Source organism: Mercenaria mercenaria, chromosome 4, assembly GCF_021730395.1.
Source record: "Mercenaria mercenaria strain notata chromosome 4, MADL_Memer_1, whole genome shotgun sequence".
NCBI lineage: Eukaryota > Metazoa > Mollusca > Bivalvia > Venerida > Veneridae > Mercenaria > Mercenaria mercenaria.
In genome coordinates, this window is record NC_069364.1 from 71,804,482 (window position 1) to 71,816,038 (window position 11,557).

Here is an 11,557-nt window from a genome sequence, read left to right on the forward strand (position 1 = left end):
AGGGGAGAGGGGAGAGAGTATTCATGGTGGTTCCGTTGTTATACGTCACAACTAATAATGAAGCATGATGCTTTTCTTTGAAATCAGCTAATTTGATCAAATGATTTCCATCAATGTCTATGCTCAATGTATCACTGGGGGGGGGGGGGGGGGGGGCGAGTATGCAAGTATGCATAGGTGGCTCCGCTCTCATACATCACAACTAAAAATGATGTATGATGCTTTTTCTCGAAATCAGCTAATTAGATCATATGATTTACATTAATGTTAATGCTCAGTGCATCACAAGTGGTTGGGGTTGGGGGCGGGGTTAGGAAGAGAGAGAGAGTATGCATAGGTTCTTCCGCTGCCATACATCACAACTAAAAATGATACATGGTGCTTTTTCTTGAAATCAGTTTATTTGATCAAATGATTTACATTAATGTTAATGCTTAGTGTATCACATGGGGAGGGGTTGGGAGAGAGTATGCATAGGTGGGCCCGCTGTCATACACCACAACTAATGATGATACATGATGCTTTTTTCTTAAAATCACCTAATTTGATCAAATCATTTACATTAATGTTTATGCTCAGTGTATGGGGGGGGGGGGGCGGGGGCGGAGAGCATGGTGGTTCCGCTCTCATACATCACAACTAATAATGAAACATGATGCTTTTTCTTGAAATCAGCTAATTTGATCAAATGATTTACATCAATGTTTATGCTCAGTGTATCACAGGGGAGAGGGGAGAGAGTATTCATGGTGGTTTCGTTGTTATACGTCACAAGGGGTTAGGAAGTGAGAGAATATGCATAGGTGCTTCCGCTGTCATAAATAACAACTAATAATGATACATGGTGCTTTTTCTTGAAATCAGCTTATTTGATCAAAAGATTTTCATTAATGTTGCAGCACAGTGTATAATATGGGGGAGAGAGAGTATGCATAGGTGGTTCCGCTGTTATTCATCAGAACTAATAATGATACATGATGCTTTTTCTTGAAATCAGCTAATTTGATCAAATGAGTTACCTTAATGTTTATGCTCAGCGTATCAGAGGGTGGGCGCGGAGAGAATATGCATATGTAGTTCCTCGAAAAACATCACAACTAATAATGATACATAAGTTTTCTTTTAAACCAGCTACTTTGATCAAATGATTTACATTAATGTTTATGCTCAGTGTATCATGGTGGGAGGGAGAGAGAACATGCATATGTGGTTCCGCTGTCATACATCACTACTAATAATGATACATGATGCTTTTACTTGAAATCAGCTTATTTGGACAAATTATTTACATTAATGTTTATGCTCAGTGTATCACAGGGTGGGCGCGGAGAGAATATGCATAGGTTGTTCCGCTGTCGTACATCACAACTAATAATTATACATAAAGTTTTTCTGAAGTGTATCACGGGTGTAGGAAGAAAGAGTATACATAGCTGGTCCCGCTATCATACATCACTACTAAACATGATACATGATGCCTTTTCTTGAAATCATTTAATTTGATCAAAAGATTTACATTAATGTAAATGCTCAGTGTATCACAGGAGCGGGGGAGTACGCAAAGGTGGTTCCGCTGTCATACATTACGACTAATAATGATAAATGATGCTTTTTCTTGAAATCAGCTAATTTGATCAAATGATTGACATAAACGTTTCTGCTCAATGAATCAATGGGAGAGAGAGAGAGAGATAGGGAGACAGGGAGAGAAAGAGACAGAGACAGAGAGACGAATCAGTAGGTCTGCTGTAATACATCACAGCTAATAATGGTACATGATGCTCTTTCTTGAAATCAGCTAATTTAATCAAAAGCTTTACATTAATGTTTATGCTCAGTGTATTACAGTGGGGAGAGAGTATGCATACGTGCTTCCGCTGTAATACATCAGAACTAATAATGAAACATGATGCTTTTTCTTAAAATCAGTTAATTTGATCAAATGATTTACATTAATGTTTATGCTCAGTGTATTACAGTGGGGAGAGAGTATGCATAGGTTGTTCCGCTGTCATACATCAGAACTAATAATGATACATGATGCTTTTTCTTGAAATCAGCTATTTTGATCAAATGATTTACGTTAATGTTTATGCTCAGTGTATCACTGGGGGGAGAGAGTATGCATAGGAGCTTCCGCTGTCATACATCACAACTAAAAACGATGAATGATGCTTTTTCTTGAAATCAGCTAATTTGATCAAATGATTTACGTTAATGTTTATGCTCTGTGTATCACAGGGGCGATGGGGAGAGTATGCATAGGTGGTTCCGCTGTCATACATCACAACTAATAACGATAAATGATGCTTTTTCTTGAAAATGAGCTAATTAGATCGAATGATTTACGTTAATGTTTATGCTCTGTGTATCACAGGGGCGATGGGGAGAGTATGCATAGGTGGTTCCGCTGTCATACATCACAACTAATAACGATAAATGATGCTTTTTCTTGAAAATTAGCTAATTAGATCGAATGATTTACGTTAATGTTTATGCTCAGTGTATCACAGTGGGTGAGAGAGAGAGTATGCATAGGTGTTTCCGTGGTCATACACCACAGCTAACAATGATAAATGATGCTTTTTCTTGAAAACAGCTAATTTGATCAAATGATTTATGTTAATTATTATGCTCTGTGTATTACAGGGGCGAGGGGGGGGGGTGGTATGCATAGGTGGTTCCGCTGTCATGCATCACAACTAATAACGATAAATTATGTTTTTTCTTGAAATCAGCTAATTCGATCAAATGATTTACATTAATGTTTATGCACAGTGTATCACATGCGGTGGGGCGGGGGTAGACAGAGTATGCATAGGTGGTTCCGCTGTTCTACATCAGAACTAATAATGATACATGATGCTTTTTCTTGAAATCAGCTATTTTGATCAAATAATTTACATTAATGTTTATGCTCAACGTATCACAGGGTGGGCGCGAATAGAGTATGCGTACGTGGTCCCGCTGTCATAAATCACTACTAATAATGATACATGATATTTTTTCTTCAAATCAGCTAATTTGATCAAATGATTTACATTAGTTTATGCTCAGTGTATCACAGGGGAGGGAGGGGAGAGAGAGTATGCATAGGTAGTTCCTCTGTAATACATCACAACTAAAAATGATTCAATGATACATAATGCTTTTTCTTGAAATCAGCTAATTTGATCAAATGAATTACCTCAGTTTATCGCAGGGGCGTGGGGGTGGGGTGCGGAGAGAGTATGCACAGTTGGGTCCGCTGTCATACATCACAGCTAATAATGATACATGATTATTTTTCTTGAAATCATCTAATTTGATCAAATGATTTACATTAATGTTTATGCTCAGTGTATCACAGGGAAGGGTTAGTACATATGCCGCTTGTAAAATATTTGAGTCTGGTTTAGACCGAAAATTTACTCCAAAATATTGAAATTTTATGTGCAGTAGAACTCCAATATAAAAAATATTACAAAGACAAAATTTAGTTAATTTCATAGTACAATATGTATACTGCAAACTCCTACGGATTTTTTCGAAATTGTTCCTGGTTATTGCATTAGACATAAAAAGACAACCCCATGTAAATTTAATTTAAAATGTTGTTTGTACATGCGTTACTGACCACAGGTAGCCAGGTAAACCTGTACATAATCCTATAATATCACCTGTTTATATACATGTATATTATGTGTAAACAGATAACACAAATTGGATAAATTGACGGTGTTGGGATTTTTGTGTATAATTCAGTAATCAGGTAAAATTTCAAAATAATTTCTGAAGACTTTATTCTTCAAGGTCTGCTTTACAATTGGCTGTAATTATCTTTGAAATGTATTGAATATATATTGAGTTTGACTGCAGATAAAATTGCAAAATTTTGTCATAGAAAAATATCGAATAAAGGCATAATACAGGTAGTAAAATGCACATCCTTCTACTTGCATATGTTCACATAGATATTTAAAACATAATTATAACAAATTTATTGACTTTATTGTTACCACTTAGTCATCTTTTATTTTTATGAAAATTTCCATGTAAAATTTTGAGTCAAATGGCTGCCACTGTAGGCGATGCCTTAATCCGAATTTTTGTTCTGAATGTATTGATAAACTACAATAAAAGAATAGATGAGCTACAACTTTATCTGGATTTTACAAATGTTACAAATGAATAAACGATTACATAAAGCATGCTTGCTAAAATAAAAGCATACTAGTGTTGTATTATGTCAAAATATTTGAGAAAAAATTCTATTTTCAAAAGAAATTTCACGATAAGTCTGGTCCATAATAAATCATTCAATGTACAATGTTTATATGTACGTTAACTTGATGTTACAACAATCTACATCCGATTCTTATCTACAAATATACAAGTATATGACACTGATCCGTTGCCAATGGTAACATCTAACTGGAACTTGCTCTGTACGAGTTTTAGTATCCGGTAGTCATTCAGTACCAGGCGGTGAATACAATGTACCAAACTTTGAAACGTCGTGAGACTTAAGACTGCCAGTGGCTAATGACCATAGTCTAGTTGCCTGCTGGAGTCTGAAATAAACAAAATATAAATGGACCATTCCATGAGAAAACCTGTATTAGTGACATGATGTAACTATTGTATAATTAGTAGTGTAAAATACTGAAAAATGGCTGTTTTTCTTATGTTGCCCCAGAAACTAGAAACTAATATATTGTAATTGTGTCATCTAAGACCAATCAATGTGTATTTTTGATTATCTGAAAGATGGGTTACTAAAATGTGCAATGTTCGAGATTTATTTTTTTATCGAATTAATATCGGTGTTATGAATAAATACTGAACAATTATTACCAGTAAGACAGAGAGACACCGACCAATGATAATCTGATATTAATTAGTTTTGTGTGTATAAAAAGTTCGTGTTTTGGCTTATGATTTAGTTTTGTGTGTATAAAAAGTTCGTGTTTTTGTACCATTGTATCATTGAAGGTTCCATGTGCACCGCTGTATGAATACATCTGCGGATGACTCAGTTATATTCTGGTACATATAACATGTGCAAATGTTGAGTTATGATCAATCCAGGACTATAGGGGCACGGTAGCTGTCCATGAACAAACTCTATTAAACCAAGCTGCAACATTTTCGTTTATGACGTGATGGGTTTCTAAACGGACCTGAGCGTTATGCAAGATAATTGCTGTCAAACATAGACAATAACTTTTTCTTAATTCTTGCCTTAATGAGTTTTGTTTGCATTTTACGGAATTGTCAGTTTGATCAAACAATTGACATGGACCCAAGTTTGTTCTATATTAACTGCCAATTTGTAAACACGTTGAAGTGTCACAATGATATCGTATTCTTTTAGGTTAATTTTTTGTGGAAAAGTTGCTTAAATGAAAGTTTTACCTTAAACTACTCATTTTTTTCATCAACATCTTTGTCCAACAGCCTGAAAAAGATTGACAATACTGAACTAAATAAATAATTAATACAACGACACACATTGCGTTACGTCACGCACCCAATATAAAATTCAAACGTCAGTGTATGGAAAAATATTGACGTTTCCGGTACCGCTGTAACTTAGCGGAAAATAGAAACGAGTATGTAATAAAAAGTTTACACATACTTTATTACTGACCGACATATGGCATGTAAAATGCATCCAAACGATGGTCTTTCCTTTAACGTTTTCTTTTCTCAAACTTTAAAGTTTTCAATGTTTCTAAAGAATATGGATGTTAATGTTTACAAAATGTGAAAGAAGAAAAATAGTAGCTTATCTAAATTTAAACATTAAGTTATCAATATATTAGTAAAATAGATATACAGGTGGAAGGCACACCAAATGCAGATATTCACATCAGTGTTGGATACTTTAAAGATATTCACTGACCGTCTTTCACTAAAGATATTTATTTCAAACGTACAAAATTCTCATCAAATTTATTAAACTTTACTAAACAGATAAATTAAGTTTTCATACAGAGCTATATTAATAAGTTAATTCCATGTGGTAACAGTTGAGTGTTTAAAAACAACCAGTTTTTAGTGGAAGTACACATTTATACTGTGCATATCTATACATGTGTACAGTGTGTACTATTTTAAACCTAATGCATAGTGTTGTTAATGCACATAAACATGTTAATTTTAAGTTTACATAAACTATATTATGAAATTGTTCATGTTTTGAAATACGAAATTTGGATTTAATATATCTTATAAATGTTAAAATGAAATTACGCCAAAAAATAAATGGGATTCTTAAGTGCAGGTACAGGCAGTTATTTCTCTCTTCTTACATGGTTGCATTGGTATAAGAAAAAAATATATGACAACACCAAAGAGCAATTAAGTCAAAACAAATGGGACGGGACGGGACTTGCGGATATTCCCTTTATGCAAGAATGGTTACATATCGCAATTTTTGAAAGGTAAAGTCTGGAGTACAGTTTGGATGTAATAGTGATAGCTATACGCGCCATAAAATTCCTCTTCTACTTTTGTACTTTTAATTCAGTTTACCGTGTAATAATGACCCTGGCATAAGGGCTATTATCAGCTTCCTGTGTCATTAACATTTTAAAGACCTCACTCTAGCGCGCTCACCTGTTTGTTGCGGATACCGATAATATAGCGATGTTAGCAGTATATTTTTTCTATAATTACAAATACAATATTTTCAAGTTTTTATTAGACTAGCAAATTTGTACATTAGTGTATTTCGCTTTAGTTGTGTGGTAAACCTTTTTTTATAGTACAGCTTTCGATTCAGAAAACGCTGTTTCACAATATCGAGAAAACGTTATAATGCAAACGGAACTTTGTTGTTGTGCGTCTTTAAAACGTCATGACATCATTTCTGTTTACGAGCATAAGTCCAAGGCATAATCATGTTACTATTTATAGATATATATGTAGCAAGCAGTCGTTTAACACATGGTCCTCTAGTATTTGAAATAAATTAAAATCGAAAAAAGACTTTAAACTTTAACAATAAATCCAAGAAAAAAGGAGCAAGGAAACTTATCCGAAAGAAATGTCATGGCTTCTCTCCTTTTCTTGAATAATTGTTATCAAAATGTAACACTAAAAGATCCCCTTATTAGAATACATCAAATATAGAACATAGAATATATAGCCTAAATACTACATTTAAAATGTAAATATGCAAACAAAAAGAATGGTTATGGTTTGGCCCATCACGTACAACCAGCGATAGTATCTTTTTTTTTTTTGCAGATAATAGTAAAATAAAATCAAACAAATGATTTTCTTATTGCACTTATTTCTTACAGTAGCGTATTAAGAAAGCGCTGGAACTTTACGTCCGAGAACAGGAAGTACGTCATTACGCAGTGTTTTTTTTTTTCGAAAATAACGTTGTTTTTTTAATCGAGAAATATATTCGAAGGAAGAAACAGGAACAATCCAACTATTTGATTTTCATCAGGTTTTACGTACAAATACTTACTGCACGAAATAACTACATATATGTAGTTAGTTATACGTCATTTACTGCATGTGAGTCAAGATGGAGTTTTCCAGCTCTAGTGAAATCACCTGAAACTCCAGTCCAGTCTAGTCCAGTATACAACAATAAAACAATGCAACACTGAAAGATCTCGTTATCAGAATATACCAAAAATAATGTATCACGTATAGCAGTAAAAATTAAAAATGGTATGGTTCCGGGGACTATAGGAATGCGCCTTTCCGTCATTCCGTCAATCCGGCTTTCCGTCCGTCCGAAATTTCGTGTCCGGTCCATAACTCTGTCATTCATCGAGGCCTTTTAATATCCTTGGAACAAATGTTTCCCATGATGAGATGACGTATCAAGCGCAAAATCCAGACCCCTAGCTCAAAGGGCAAGGTCACAATTGGAGGTCAAAAGTCAACAGGACATTTTTCCTGTCCGGTCCATAACTCTGCATTCCATGAAGGAATTTTAATATAACTTGGTACAAATGTACCTCATAATAAGCCGATGTTTCAGGCACAACTTTTGGACCCCTAGCTTTAAGGCCAAAGTCACACTTGGCAGTCAAATGTTAACATGGCATGTACATGGTCTGTTTCGTGCCCGGTCCATAACTCTGTCATTCATCAAGGGACTACAATATAACTTGGCACAAATGTTCCTCATGATGAGACGACGTATCATGCCCGTAGCTCAAGGGTAAAGGTCACAACAGGGTATTTTTCCTGTCCGGTTCATAGCTCTCCCATCAAAAAAGGGATTTTAATATTACTTGGCGCAAATTTACACCATAATAGGACAATATGCCATGCACAACTTTCAGACCCCTTGCTCAAGGTCATGGTCACATCTAATGTTAACATGGCATGAACAGGGTGTGTTTCGTGTCCGGTCAAGCACTCTGTCATCCATCAAAGGATTACAATATTACTTATTATGTTCCCCGTGATGAGACGTCGTGTTATGCGCAAAATCCAGAACCCTAGCTTAAAGGTCTTGGTCACACTTGGAGACCAAATGTCAATATCATTTTTTTTTCCTGACCGGTCAATAACTTTGTCATGCAAAACAGGATTAAATTTCAGTTGGCACAAATATTCCCCTAGATGAGACAACGTGTCATGCGCAAAACCAGGGCACTTAGCTGAAAGGTCAAGGTCACACTTGGGAAGGTCTGATACAAATATGACTTTGTCCGGAAATTATTCTTCATGCATTGGGGATTTTGATGTAACTTGGCACAAATGTTCACCACCATATGACACCCTTGTTTTTAGAATTACATCCCTTTGTTGTTACTATAAATAGATTGTATTGTAACCTTTTTTATTACTGGCTGTAGGGAAAAATTGATACCATTTTTCTGTGGTACAATATGCATGTTATATCATGTTAGGTGTATTTTGACATATCTCTACCTGGTATAGAGTTTTTTTGTTTGGACTTTGAGATTTTTTAGGATTAACTTCCCTTTGTAGTTACTATAAATAATTTATTTTATAACTGTTTTATAATTGGTAAACAAAACTCCATATGAAATTACATGTCCTTGTGTAAATACATTTGCTATGACGGGCGTATATTGTGACATTCTGTATTTTCTTCAAATATTCCAACCAATTTCAGAATGCAATGTTATCATAATTGAAATTAAATATATTTTTATATTTACAATCAGCAACTGTAGGTTTTTGGATATGCAAATTTTAATCCAAGTGATTTGTTATAACATATTGTATATTTAGTACAATATTAGTCCCCTACTGGTTTAAAACCAGTTTCGGGGACTAAAGGATTGCGCTTTTCCGTCCGTTATTCCGTCATTTAGAGTCAAAGGTTAAGTTTAAAAGTCAAAGATACTATGTATTTTTTCTTTGTTTTTCTTCTTCATTTTTATTGTTCCGTCCATCTGTCAGTATGCCTGCATTTTTGTTTCGGCTCTAACTTATACTCGCATCAAATGATTTTCAAAGAAGCCGACATGTCACGCAAGATGTTGTAACAATCTGATGTGGATCTCAAGATGTAAACAGGTAAGTCATTACTAAATATAAGAAAATGTTTCTTATGGCTAATATTGTCTTTCTGTGGGTTTTGCTGTGCGTTTTTAGGTTGTGTAGCTTGTTTCAGTCATTCACTCACATGCAAGCTTCATTGTTACATGTTGCCAGTTGTTCAAATAATTACATGCTGATAACAGACTATTATCCCATAATTACTGATAACAGACTATTATCCCATAATTACTGATAACAGACTATTATCCCACGCTGTTCTGTGAATAAGTCAAAAATAAGTCCACATATATTACAGATCAATTTTTTTGTCAAATTTCCACAAATAAATCCAAAGAATGATGTGGCACAAGATGAATGAAATAAAATAACAACAACATAATATTTTTAATCAAAAGTTCATTTTATCTTTTGGCTTTTTCCATCGTTATTTGTTACCAGGTATACTAGATTTTACTGATACTGCTTACTTTGAAAAGTAAAACCCAGTGTTTTCTTTGAGATAGCAGACTATCTCCCCATATTCATATTTTTATTCTCCTTTCACACCGGTTAATTGAAAACCTGTATTAGCTCGAAAACCTGTATTAACTGTAGTTATCCGTCTTTTATTGTAATAAGCTTCATGTCTCTTTCAGTCAAACCTTAAAATGCTTACTGTAGATATCATTCGTGTTGGTACTATAAAATAAGCCTGTGTATGCACATTGACGATATCAGATCATTAGGTCATAAGGCAGCTGGGATAATTATGGTCGCCTTCCAGTAGAGGACTTTATATTGCATGGCAATACATCATTCACTTGTTAATCCTTGTTTTCTACCATTGACATTTTAAAAGGAAACAAAAAATAAATACACTGAAATACCAATTTCATTAGCTTTAAGAAAATTACTTTCGTTATGGAAAACAGTTTAAGCCGTTTCATCACCTAACTCTTATCAAGAAATACCATCTTACCTTTTCACTCTGACCTTCTTCTGCCGCTGGCATCACAGCCTCACTCAGCCTACTTGCCCGTGCAACGTCTGGCAGACTTTCATCATCTTCTGAATATATATGAACAGGTGAGAAAAGTATCCAGACTGTAACTTTGGTTTTCTTCAAAAGCATTTAACAAAATATTAATGACAGTATATTATTGATAGTTTAATGACTTCTAAATTTAAATGCGTGTCGTTTTAATTGATCTAGAAGTAGGTTATTTCGTTCAGTAGTTCGCCTTTAATATCTTATCAAAGCTTGCATAGAAATATTTATAAAAAAAAAACACAACTTTCAAGAACTGATGTGTTTTATATTTAAAAACACAAACAACATTTTTAACACAAACACAGCATAACAATTTACCTAGAGAAAATGCGCTTGTAAATACTAAAAGTAAAACTATCAGCGTCTTCATTGTAAATGAAGATAGTTTGTCTTCTTTCCTGCGTTTTATATATGAAGCATTTGTTCATGACATAAAAGTCATATGGCATGAAATTGTCTTCATGATCAAACGTTCAAACATGTAACGTTCATGGAAATTTATATCCGCATTAGCCGGCGCTAGATGTCGTAAACGGTACGGAACGTTCCATTTCTAGTGAAGAAAAGACTCATCAAATGGAATCTGCGATCATTTTGACCACGTTAGCAGGAGTATTGAACACTCCGTTTGCTTTAAAAATGAAAAGTTACTGTAAGCATGTCTGAAAATTTCTGATGGCTTTCCATTTCTGAAATGATAACAGACCACCACCAAGTTCGGTAATATAGCATGCATGTTATGTTTACACTTAAAGCTAACGCAACGGTTGGTGTTTTGCAAAAAAATCTAAAATAATAGATAAAACATTAAAACATGTTTTGAAATTTGTTTCGGTTTTTGAACATCATGTCTTAGTCACATTTTAAAACTTATATACAATCGAATGAAGCGATAGTTTCACAGCCTTGCCTCGCTACAATAAATGTAGATGTACTTCATTCACTCCATTTAGTAAGCGAAATTAAAACATAACAGGAAAACGAACTTGTTTCGTTTTTGCATAAATGTTTATAAATTCATTTTTGATGTAT

The 11,557-nt window shown here is 34.3% G+C and overlaps 1 long non-coding RNA gene across 1 annotated transcript; it reads right to left on the reverse strand.

Moving 5' to 3' along the window:
- Window positions 1-3,406: 3,406 nt before the first annotated feature.
- On the reverse strand, window positions 3,407-10,850 carry LOC123552113 (uncharacterized). The gene is made up of 3 exons (XR_008370826.1): window positions 10,454-10,850; window positions 5,398-5,440; window positions 3,407-4,553 (listed from the first exon to the last, which is right to left on the reverse strand). It is a non-coding gene; the product is annotated as an uncharacterized LOC123552113 (long non-coding RNA).
- Between the last annotated feature and the right edge of the window lie 707 nt (window positions 10,851-11,557).